At 37.6% G+C, this 11,146-nt stretch overlaps 1 non-coding gene across 1 annotated transcript; it reads right to left on the reverse strand.

The window, feature by feature from the left end:
• Positions 1-801: 801 nt before the first annotated feature.
• On the reverse strand, positions 802-908 carry LOC145135035 (small nucleolar RNA R71). Its single transcript, XR_013719515.1, has one exon. It is a non-coding gene; the product is annotated as a small nucleolar RNA R71 (small nucleolar RNA).
• Between the last annotated feature and the right edge of the window lie 10,238 nt (positions 909-11,146).

Below are 11,146 nucleotides of genomic sequence, written 5' to 3' on the forward strand. Positions count from 1 at the left end.
CTGTCTTAACCTTGAACTCGCCGAGTGCATTCGAAGCTAGTCGACGAGTCCAAGGCGAATTCCCAGTTTCGTTTTTAGCTCATTTTTGTTCTTTTTACGCGTGTTTTCTGTTTTGATTGCAGTACGTTTATGACCAGAGGAGGAGGTACACCGTTGATTCCACCACTTGAAGACCCGGAAGCAAATTTAAGGAAAAACAATGGCAAAACTGTAGGAGAAACCGCAACATCGAAGAATTCACCGTTGAAGAATCTCAAATCTGTTTTTAGCAAGAAAAAGGGCAAGAAAGTGGGAGAATCCAACGTCTCTTCATTGGCGGACGAAGACCCGAAGAAGGAGGATACCGAGTACGAAACCGAAAAGGAAGAAAGCGAATTTGAAGAAGGAAGCGACATAGAAGGCGAACTAGCTAACACCATGGCTAACATCGATGAAGTTCCCATGGGTGAATGGAAGAAAAGGATGCGTGACGACACCGGCTCAGGACTCTTGCAACCCGCGATTCCCGCAACTGCCACCTTTGAACTTAAGGGTCACATACTTGCTTAACTTAAGGAAATCCCATTCTTCGGGAAGGATCATGAAGACGCATACAAGCATCTAGACGAGGTCAACGATATAGCCGAATACTTCAATGTCCCTAATGTGGCTCGCGACACTGTTTTGTTTTGTATGCTACCAGTCACATTCAAGGGAGTTGTGAAAGATTGGCTGAACTCACTCCCTCCAGGATCTATCACTACTTGGGCTAAAATGAAATAGGAATTTATAGACCAATTTTGCCCTCCCTCAAAGATAGCCAAGTTGAAGAAAACCATCGCCAATTTTGAACAACAAGCTGGAGAGTCACTTTATGAAGCATGGGAAATATACAAAGGCTTACTAAGGAACTGCCCACACCATGATCTAAATAGTCAACAAGAAGTCTCCATTTTCTATGATGAAGTGAACGTGATAACTAGGCAGCTCCTTGATTCGCAAGGACCACTCACAAAGAAGGCACCCCCGGTGATAAAGGCTATAATTGAAGATTTCTCTAAGCATTATAGAGAATATCATAACCCAAGGAACGACTTAACGCGAGGGGCAATGAATTCTATTACTGATGACATGGCAGCAATGATGGCAAAATTGGAGAGCATGGACCGAAGAATGACTAAGATGGACCAATCCATCCATGTCATTAGAGTGGGATGTGAAAAATGTAGAGGGCCCCACCTTACTAAAGACTGTGACCTTGACGAGGACGGGAACCGGAAAGTACACGTGTGCTATTCAAGTGGAGATAGGTATGATGATAATTGGCGAAAACCCAAGAAAGAATGCCTACCATATGATGAGTACAAGAAGGCAAAGGAGGAAAAGTATAAGCAAAAAGAAAGAGGTTTTTATCAAAGAGAGGAACCGGTACAAGAAAAAAAATCGGATTTGGAAGATATGCTTACAAGATTCGTAGTCGCGTCCGAGAAAAGGCATAACGATACCGATGCTGCGATAAAAGATCAACAAAATATGTTGAGAGAACACCAAATTATGATGAAATATCAACAAGCTCTGCTTAGGAATCAGCAAGCATCCATTCTCAATATAGAAAAGCAGCTAGACCAACTTGCACAACAAGTGAACGAGAGAAGACCGGGTGGACTTCCTAGCAATACCGAAAGTAACCCAAAAGGTGCACATATAAACATCGTTGTAACTAGGAGTGGGAATATTATAACTCCTCTGGCCCCTATTCAGAAAGAAGATCCTAAGCTGGTGCAAGATGAAGAAGTGGAAACTGAAGAATCCCAACTTCCCGATCCGACTCGCCGAGTCGTCGATATGGACTCGACGAGTCCCCCACCTGAACAGAAAAACAAGCCTCCTGTTAAGCCATATCAGCCTCCACTGCCATTTCTAGCTCGAGCTAGACAAGAAAATAATGATGTTGACTACCAAAAGTTTATGGAACACATAAAGGCTCTCCAAATTAATATGCCATTCATCGAGGCGGTTGCACAAATGCCTAAATATGCCAAATTCCTCAAGGAACTTTTAACTAATAGAAAGAATATGGAAGAGGTGAAGAAAGTGGTCTTAAATGAAAATTGTTCAGCTGCCATGTTGAACAAATTACCTAAGAAGAAGGGTGACCCAGGAAGCTTAACCTTACCTTGTCAATTCGGAAACCTAGCTACTATTTACGCATTGGCTGATTCGGGGCTAAGTGTAAATCTCATGCCATACTCATTCTTCAAGAAATTAGATCTTCCGGAGCCAAGGCCAATTCGAATGGCAATTCACTTAGCAAATAAAACGGTCACATTTCCAAGGGGAATATGCGAAGATCTATTGGTAAAAGTTGATAAGTTTGTATTCCCCGCAGACTTCATAGTACTAGACATGGAAGCGGACCCTAAAGTCCCGATCATACTTGGAAGACCTTTCCTCAACACCGCGAGTGATATAGTTGACATGCGAGATTCTAAACTTACTCTTCGGGTGGGAGATGAATCAGTTATGTTTGGATTTGATCAAGTTATGAAGCATGCAAGGAATAGTGATGATACGACATTCTCGGTTGATATATTGGAAGAGTTAATGGAGGAATGGAAAGAAGACGAGCCAAACAATTCCACCGTCACCTTTGAAGAAGAATTTGATGCTGAAAGAGACCTGATGGAGATAGAGAGACTGCCCGAGGAAGCTGAATATAATGATCTAATCAGAAGTGCAGAAAGCCCGACTCGCCGAGTAGCATCTATCACCTCGACGAGTCCATTCAAAAAAACCCGATCAGTCGCGAATTTAGGCCGGGACTCGACGAGTCCCCTCACTGTACTCGACGTGTTCAACATTCAGAACTCAAAATCTGAACTAAAAATTCTACCGGATCACTTGGAGTATGCATTTCTTGAAGATGGCCAACAAAAACCAGTAATTATAGCTGCTGATCTAGCCAAACATGAAAAAGAAAGCCTTGTGGGAGTACTAAAGAAAAGGCAAGGAGCCATAGCATGGAAGATAACCGACATCAAGGGGATTAGTCTAGCTTATTGTTCTCACAAGATTAACTTAGAAGATGCAGCTAAACATGTAGTTCAACGCCAAAGAAGACTTAACCCAAACATGCAAGAAGTTGTGAAAAAGGAGGTGGTTAAACTATTAGATGTTGGGATCATTTACTCAATCTCCGATAGACCATGGGTAAGTCCGGTGCAAGTAGTACCGAAGAAGGGAGGAATGACGGTGGTTACCACTAAGGACAACGAGTTAATTCCAACTAGAACAGTAACCGGGTGGCGCGTTTGCATCGACTACAGAAAACTAAATGATGCTACTTGCAAGGATCACTTCCCGTTGCCATTTATTGATCAAATGCTAGAAAGGCTTTCCGGTCATCAATTTTATTGTTTTCTCGATGGCTTTTCGGGGTATTTTCAAATTCCAATCGACCCACAAGACCAAGAGAAGACCACTTTTACATGCCCGAGTGGAACATTCGCATATAGACGCATGCCTTTTAGGTTATGCAATGCACCAGCTACTTTCCAAAGGTGCATGATGGCCATCTTTCACTATGACAACCGTCACTTTCTGGTCAAGTCAAAGTTAAATAAAGTCAACAAGTCAAACCGGTCAACTCAATTAACCCTTGTATATTAGGGTTTACATTTTGTTTACTATTGTACAACACACCATCCTAATGCAAAGTATCACTTAGAGTTTTCACGTGTTCAGAAAATCTAAACCCTAATCAGAGTAAATGATGGAACTACTCGATAAAACATTATCACATACCCTCTGGGGGTGTATAACACTCATAACGAGGCTTAATGGGGTTTACAAACCTTGCATTAGGAGGCTAAACACTAACAAAAGCCACAAACAAAGTCTCCCTCAATCTCTCTCGCTATATATATATATATATATATATATATATATATATATATATATATATATATATATATATATATATATATATATATATATATATATATATATATATATATATCTCAAAATCTCTTTCAACTTTTAATGAACTGTGACAACCGTCAAATTTCGGTCAAGTCAAAGTCAAACAAAGTCAACAAGTCAAACCGGTCAACTCCAATAACCCTTGTATGTTAGGGTTTACGTTATGTAATCACTATACAATTCGCTATTTTAATGAGAAATCATCATTTGGAAAGTTCATGTGTTTGATTTTCCTTAGCCTTAACAGTGCTAAACAACGAACCAAAGCGATAAAACACTATTGCACAATCATCGGGATTGTGTAGGACACTAAATCATGGCTTAAAGGGGGTTTATGGACCTTGCGTTGCGAAGCCGGACACTCAAAAAGATCACAAACGAAACCTCTCTCAATCTCTTTCACTCAATCTCTCTCTATTAAAATCTCTCCCAAATCTCTCCTGAATCTCTCTCAAAAGTTACTTTAACTTTTTGTAATCATTTGGGTCATCTCGACCCTTAACCGGGTCAAAAACCGCTTGAAACGGGGTAAAAACGGGTGAAATAGCCCTAAGGAACCCAAAACCCTCCTATTAGAAGCTTCTCAGCATGCGAGACCGAAGCCTCTCAGCATGCGAGACCGAAGCCGAAGCCAGCATGACAGACCGAAGCCGAAACTACCGAGACAGAAGCCTCGCATGCGAGCCTGCTGGTACGAAGCCTCGCACCTTCGGCCCCATGCGAGAGGTCTCGCAGATAGCTTGTTTTTTCCGGTTTTCGACTACGACTTCGTTTTAACTCCGTTTTTCATTATTTTAACGTGGGATTTTCACCCAAAACTTTATTTTATAAACTAAGGCCCCAAAATATATAAATCCCCAGGGTTTTTATAAAAATATATTAAAAGAATTAGTGGTTGAACTAATTATTGAGGGAATATTTGCTTTTCCTTATTTTATGACAAAAGCAAACCACCACCACCTCACTCTATGATCAGCCACTCTTTCCCACTACCCCTTGTCACCTTAGTGGACCTTTACACCCAATCTCCAGCTCTTCCCACGTTCTAAGAGCTGGAGAATTGGTCATCTCTCCTCATTCTCATTAACTTCTTTCATTCTACACTTAGCAACCAAAGAACACTCTCCAAAATTCTCTCATCTTTTCTCTCAACTTCAAGAACTTCAAGGCTTTCTCCAGGGATTTCTTTCTTCAATTAGTAAGTATCTTCATCATTCATATAATTATTACACTCCATTCTACTCAAATCATTGATATCTTACACAAATTCCATCTTATTCGGTGTTAGATTCTCGAATCATCAAGACATCTTCTTAGTGTTCTTGGGTTGAACACTTCCTCTCTCTTACTTTCATCTACTGAAACCACATAGGGTGAGTTCATACCCCTATATTTACATGTTCTTCTTAAGTTTTAAGGGGGAAATACAAGTAAAATCATCAAGAACACAATTAAACTTTTTCTAACAGATTACATCAGAAACAATGGACTTCGATCACGGACTGTTTTGGTCAACTTAAATATTTTAGTTTTCAAAACTGTTCCAGGTGCACGTAGTTCAAACTCGTAGCTTTAAAATGACTACTTGCACATCTCCATATGATTTTTCTACAATTTATGGTGATTTTTACAAAACTGCCTATCATTTCAGAGGCAAACCCGGACCAGTCTGTGATTATGAATATTTTCACCTCTGTTAGAGATCACTAAAAATCATGATAAAATTTACGAACAAACTAGACTCATATTCCAAACTCTCAGAATTTGCGGATTTGGATTTGGAGCTTTGATGATTTTTCTATAAATTTTCTAAGAACAGCAACAGAAACTGTATTCAACAAAAAGCTGCTGTCAATTTCATTTCACCTTGTAACATGTTGAGCAAGGTGTATATCTTTATGTGATTATATGTTATTGAAATATATGTCATTTTGTCTTAATATATAGACACACATCAGTTTACAAATGGATTTGGACATATTGAATATAAAGAATAACAAGTGATTATAATCAAAGTACAACCGATATATTCAAACATTTAATAAACTATTTTGAATATAGTTTGCATACATTACTACGTACTACCCTTGGTTGATAAACTATAATAGGTATAGTTTATGATACATTACATAACACATACATTTAAAAAGGGTACATTTATACAAAAAAGATTTTCATTAAGCAAGGTACGGCCATACGGTACCAAGTTTTCATTACACTACACGTAAATTCGTTAATGACTTCTGTGAGACATTCGATTCAATTTACAAATAAGTCCTGTATTATAACCAGAGTCTCCTCGAGGGAGAGCGAGATACTTGTGTATAGATCTATATTGGGTTTGACAAACCCACACCTAAACTGCATGCAACAGTTAGACCGATAGGTCTGGGGTGACAAATGTCATAACATTTCCGACGCCTGAAGAACGTCGTTTCAGGCCAACTAGGTCATAGCATGGTTATAATAACTCACATGTGGTATTAACAAACATAGAATTTACGGGGATTTCACTAAAATCAAACGAGTTTATGTCGATTTAAACTTGCATTGTTTTACTATAAGGAACGAACACTACTTGTACATTTCGGTCTTTGGGTTTTTAGACTACATTTACACATTAAGGAAAATATTGGATTTTCTGGAACGAACACTACTTTTACAAGAAAAGGCTTTCATAAACTCACATTAAATATTAACAAACATAGAATTTACGGGGATTTCACTAAAATCAAACGAGTTTATGTCGATTTAAACTTGCATTGTTTTACTATAAGGAACGAACACTACTTGTACATTTCGGTCTTTGGGTTTTAAGACTACATTTACACATTAAGGAAAATATTGGATTTTCTGGAACGAACACTACTTTTACAAGAAAAGGCTTTCATAAACTCACATTAAATATAAACAAACATAGAATTTACGGGGATTTCACTAAAATCAAACGAGTTTATGTCGATTTAAACTTGCATTGTTTTACTATAAATATGACAAATTACTTGTACATTTCGGTCTTTGGGTTTTAAGACTACATTTACACATTAAGGAAAATATTGGATTTTCTGGAACGAACACTACTTTTACAAGAAAAGGTTTCATAACTACATACAAAAGCTTATGCACTCACCAACTTAATTGTTGACACTCTTTCAAAACTACTTGTATTCTTAGGAAATCACTAAACAGGTAAACAAGTGCTTTTGAGGATGGGACGTTAAGGCGTCAAACATTTCATATTTTATCAACATAATGTAATTGATTCATAAACATGTAATTCATACAATGATGTAACTTTTTCAATTATATTTATGTTGGTTATGTTTACTTTGATCACTATTGAAATTGTTGTTATGATACTATACATGAAGTCCTCCACCCCCGGACGTTTCCGCCATCCTTGGTTTGGGGGTGTGACAGATTGGTATCAGAGCAATGTTTATAGTGAACTCAGTATATCGAACCACATAAGATATACAAACTATAAACACCTTTGGGACTAAAAGTCTCTGATTGAACATTTTCAAATGACTATACTTTTAGAAAGTGAATGGTTTCTTATTAAAAGTATAAATACATGCATACATGCTCATATAGTGTCATAACTAGAAGAACATAAAGTAAAAGAAGAGGAGTTGTACATTATGGGTATGCCTTGGTATATGTAAATCAAGTCTGGGAAGGATATAGCCTGATCAACTATATCTGTCCGAGGAGTGACTTGCATATACTGGGGGATAGTCATAATGGACAACAAATCTAACAACCTAACTACACCCTACAGGGAATACTTTAAGAATCGAATCTAAACAGCTAAAAATACTATAGGAGTATTTGGTGATACTATAACCAACTTATGTGAAAACTAAAGACCTCTATTAGTAGGCCTATGATAACTGAGTGCATACGCCAAGGTTATACATAATTAAAGATATTATAGACTCAGAATCTATGACTATTGCTCTACTTCCTGTTCCTTGTTTGGTTGCGGACTTAGAGTAGAGTCATTTATTCGAAAGTCTATTCTATCTCAAATTATGTATAACTGATATGCACTACGTGATTATAGACGTAACTAATAAGGATCACCCCTATAAGTAATTATAGGATTAGGCGTCTATTAATTATCTCTTCTACCCCTATTCTCACACGAGCAACATGATGTGTAAATTTTAACGCCCATACAAAACCTACTTCTACCCACTACCATAACTCCGTCTCCAAGACGTTAACAGAAACACCAAGAATAGTTCACTAAAGTGCGAAATTATACATGTGTATATAAATGGTAAGGATATTTACTAAAAGGTTTATCAATGAAATAGGCATGCATTTTATTTCATTGAATCTCACTACTTGGTATTACAAACAATTTACAACTGGTAACTCTAAGATTCTTTAGGTGTACCTCGAAGTTATGTGTAATTAAGAAATGATTGACCTAGAAATGGTGAGTCCGGACCAGCCTGTGAATATGAACATTTTCACACAAGTTATAGACTTCTAAAAATCATAATAAAAATTATGAACAAACTAGACACATTTTCTAAACTCTCAGAGTTTACAGATTCAGTTTTCGAATTCGTATGATTTTTCAATGATTTTTCTATGATTTTTCTAAAACAGTGCAGAAAAGTTAAAAACTAGTTACATAGCCTACAATATTAACAACACTTTGTAACATGTTGAGCAAAGTGTATGACAATAAGTTTCTAAATGTTGAATGTATTTCTTGTCAGTTGAACATCATAAAAAGAAATTAGACACTCATGACAAAGGTTTTCATTCACTTCGAACACGTACAATAAACTATAATAGGTATAGTTTATGGATTTTACATTACAAACATACTGCATAAAAGGGGTCAGTTACACTGCAGAAAAGGATTTTCATTCATTCTACATGTAAACTCGTTAACGTAAATTGTGAGACATGTCTTCATTGTACTCTTAGAGTACGGGTTAAAATTCCTGTAAGTTATAACCAGAGTCTCTTGTAGAGAGAGTGTAATAATTGTATATATATCTATTGGGATTGACACCCCACACCATGCTGTTAGCTACAGTGGGACCTGCAGGTCTACGGGTGACAAATGTCATAACAGTTCCGACACCCAAAGAACGTCGCAGCAGGTCTACTCTGTCATGGTATGGTTATATCGACTCACATAGGGAGATAACGACACATATAGTTTACGGGAATTTCTACTTTAAAAAGGGGTTTTATCTATTTTAAAACTACATACATCGTTACAAGTACGAAACACACACATACATTCGGTCTTGGGATTTAAGACTACATAACATTTTATAAGGAAAATATTGGATTTTTCTTGAGTATACATTACATTTACAAACAAAGGTTTTCAAACTCTACATCCAAAAGCTTATGAACTCACCAACTTAATTGTTGACACTTTTTCGAAACTACTTGTATTCTCAGGAAATTAGTGAAACAGGAAATCAACAGCTTTTGAGGATGGGACGTTAAGACGTCAAACATTTCATTTTGTCACCATAATGTAATTGATTTTGAAACATGTAAACTCATACTATGATGTAACTTTCTCAATTATATTTATGGTGGTTGTATTTGCTTTGGTCACTATTATACTCATTGTTATGATACTATACATGAAGTCCGCCACTCCCGGACGTTTTCGCCATCCTTGGTTTGGGGGTGTGACATTCACGACATGATCGAGAAGTTTATGGAGGTATTTATGGATGACTTTTCGGTTTTCGGGTCATCTTTTGAAGATTGTTTATCCAATTTGGATTTGATGCTAGCCAGATGTGAGAAGACCAACCTTGTCCTTAATTGGGATAAGTGCCATTTCATGGTAAAAGAAGGAATTGTGTTGGGCCATAAAGTTTCAAGAAAGGGGATTGAGGTAGATAGAGCAAAAGTTGACACAATAGCTAAGTTACCTCCTCCAACAAATGTAAAAGGGGTAAGGAGCTTTCTTGGCCATGCGGGATTTTATCGTCGCTTCATTAAAGATTTCTCAAAAATCACTAGGCCTTTGACTCGGCTACTCTTGAAGGACGCTCCATTCGATTTCTCTAAAGAATGTCATGAAGCATTTCATTTATTAAAAGGAAGATTGACCACTACTCCCATCATGATTGCCCCAAATTGGGATCTTCCTTTCGAGCTAATGTGTGATGCTAGTGACTATGTAGTGGGAGCTGTTTTAGGGCAAAGGGTTGATAAACATTTTCAACCTATCTACTATGCAAGCAAAACTTTGAACCCAACTCAAGAAAACTACACTACTACCGAGAAGGAGCTACTAGCAGTGGTATATGCTTTTGATAAATGCCGACAATATTTAGTCTTATCCAAGACAATAGTTTTTACCGACCATTCTGCCATTAAGTATCTTTTTGCTGAACAAGATGCTAAGCCAAGATTGATACGTTGGGTCTTGCTTCTACAAGAATTTGATATTGAAATAAGAGATAAAAAGGGAATGGAGAATGTGGCTGACGACCATTTATCAAGATTAGAAAACCCGCATTTGGAGGAATTGGAAGAAAACAAGATTGGAGATGATTTTCCCGATGAATATCTTTTGGTAATAGCAGGAGAGGTGCCATGGTTTGTGGATATAGCTAATTATTTAGCAACCGAATATATTCCAAAAGACTTAACCCGCCAACAAAAGAAGAAATTCTTTTCAGAAATCAAGTACTACTTTTGGGACGAGCCATACCTTTTCCGAAGCTGTGCAGACGGGATGATACGAAGATGTGTGTTCGGGAAAGAGAGTCGGGAAATCTTGGAACATTGCCACAGCGGGCCCACCGGAGGACATCATGGAGCACAACATACGACTAAGAAGATTTTTGATATTGGTTTCTATTGCCCTACAATTTTCAAAGATGCTGCTCAATATGTCAAAGAATGTGATTCGTGCCAACGGACGGGAAACATATCATCCCAAAACGAGATGCTCCAACATAATATTCAAGTTTGTGAAATATTTGATATTTCGGGGATTGAATTTATGGGACCTTTCCCAATGTCAAAAGGTAATAAATATATCTTGGTGCAAGTCGACTATGTATCAAAATGGGCGGAGGCACAAGCATTACCTACTAATGATGCTCGAGTGGTGGTGCGTTTTCTCAAAAAGTTATTTTCAAGATTTGGAGTTCCTAAAGCTCTTATTAGTGACCGG

The sequence above is a fragment of the Lactuca virosa genome, chromosome 8 (assembly GCF_052849685.1).
Source record: "Lactuca virosa cultivar CGN04683 chromosome 8, Lactuca_virosa_CGN04683_v6, whole genome shotgun sequence".
Taxonomy (NCBI): domain Eukaryota; kingdom Viridiplantae; phylum Streptophyta; class Magnoliopsida; order Asterales; family Asteraceae; genus Lactuca; species Lactuca virosa.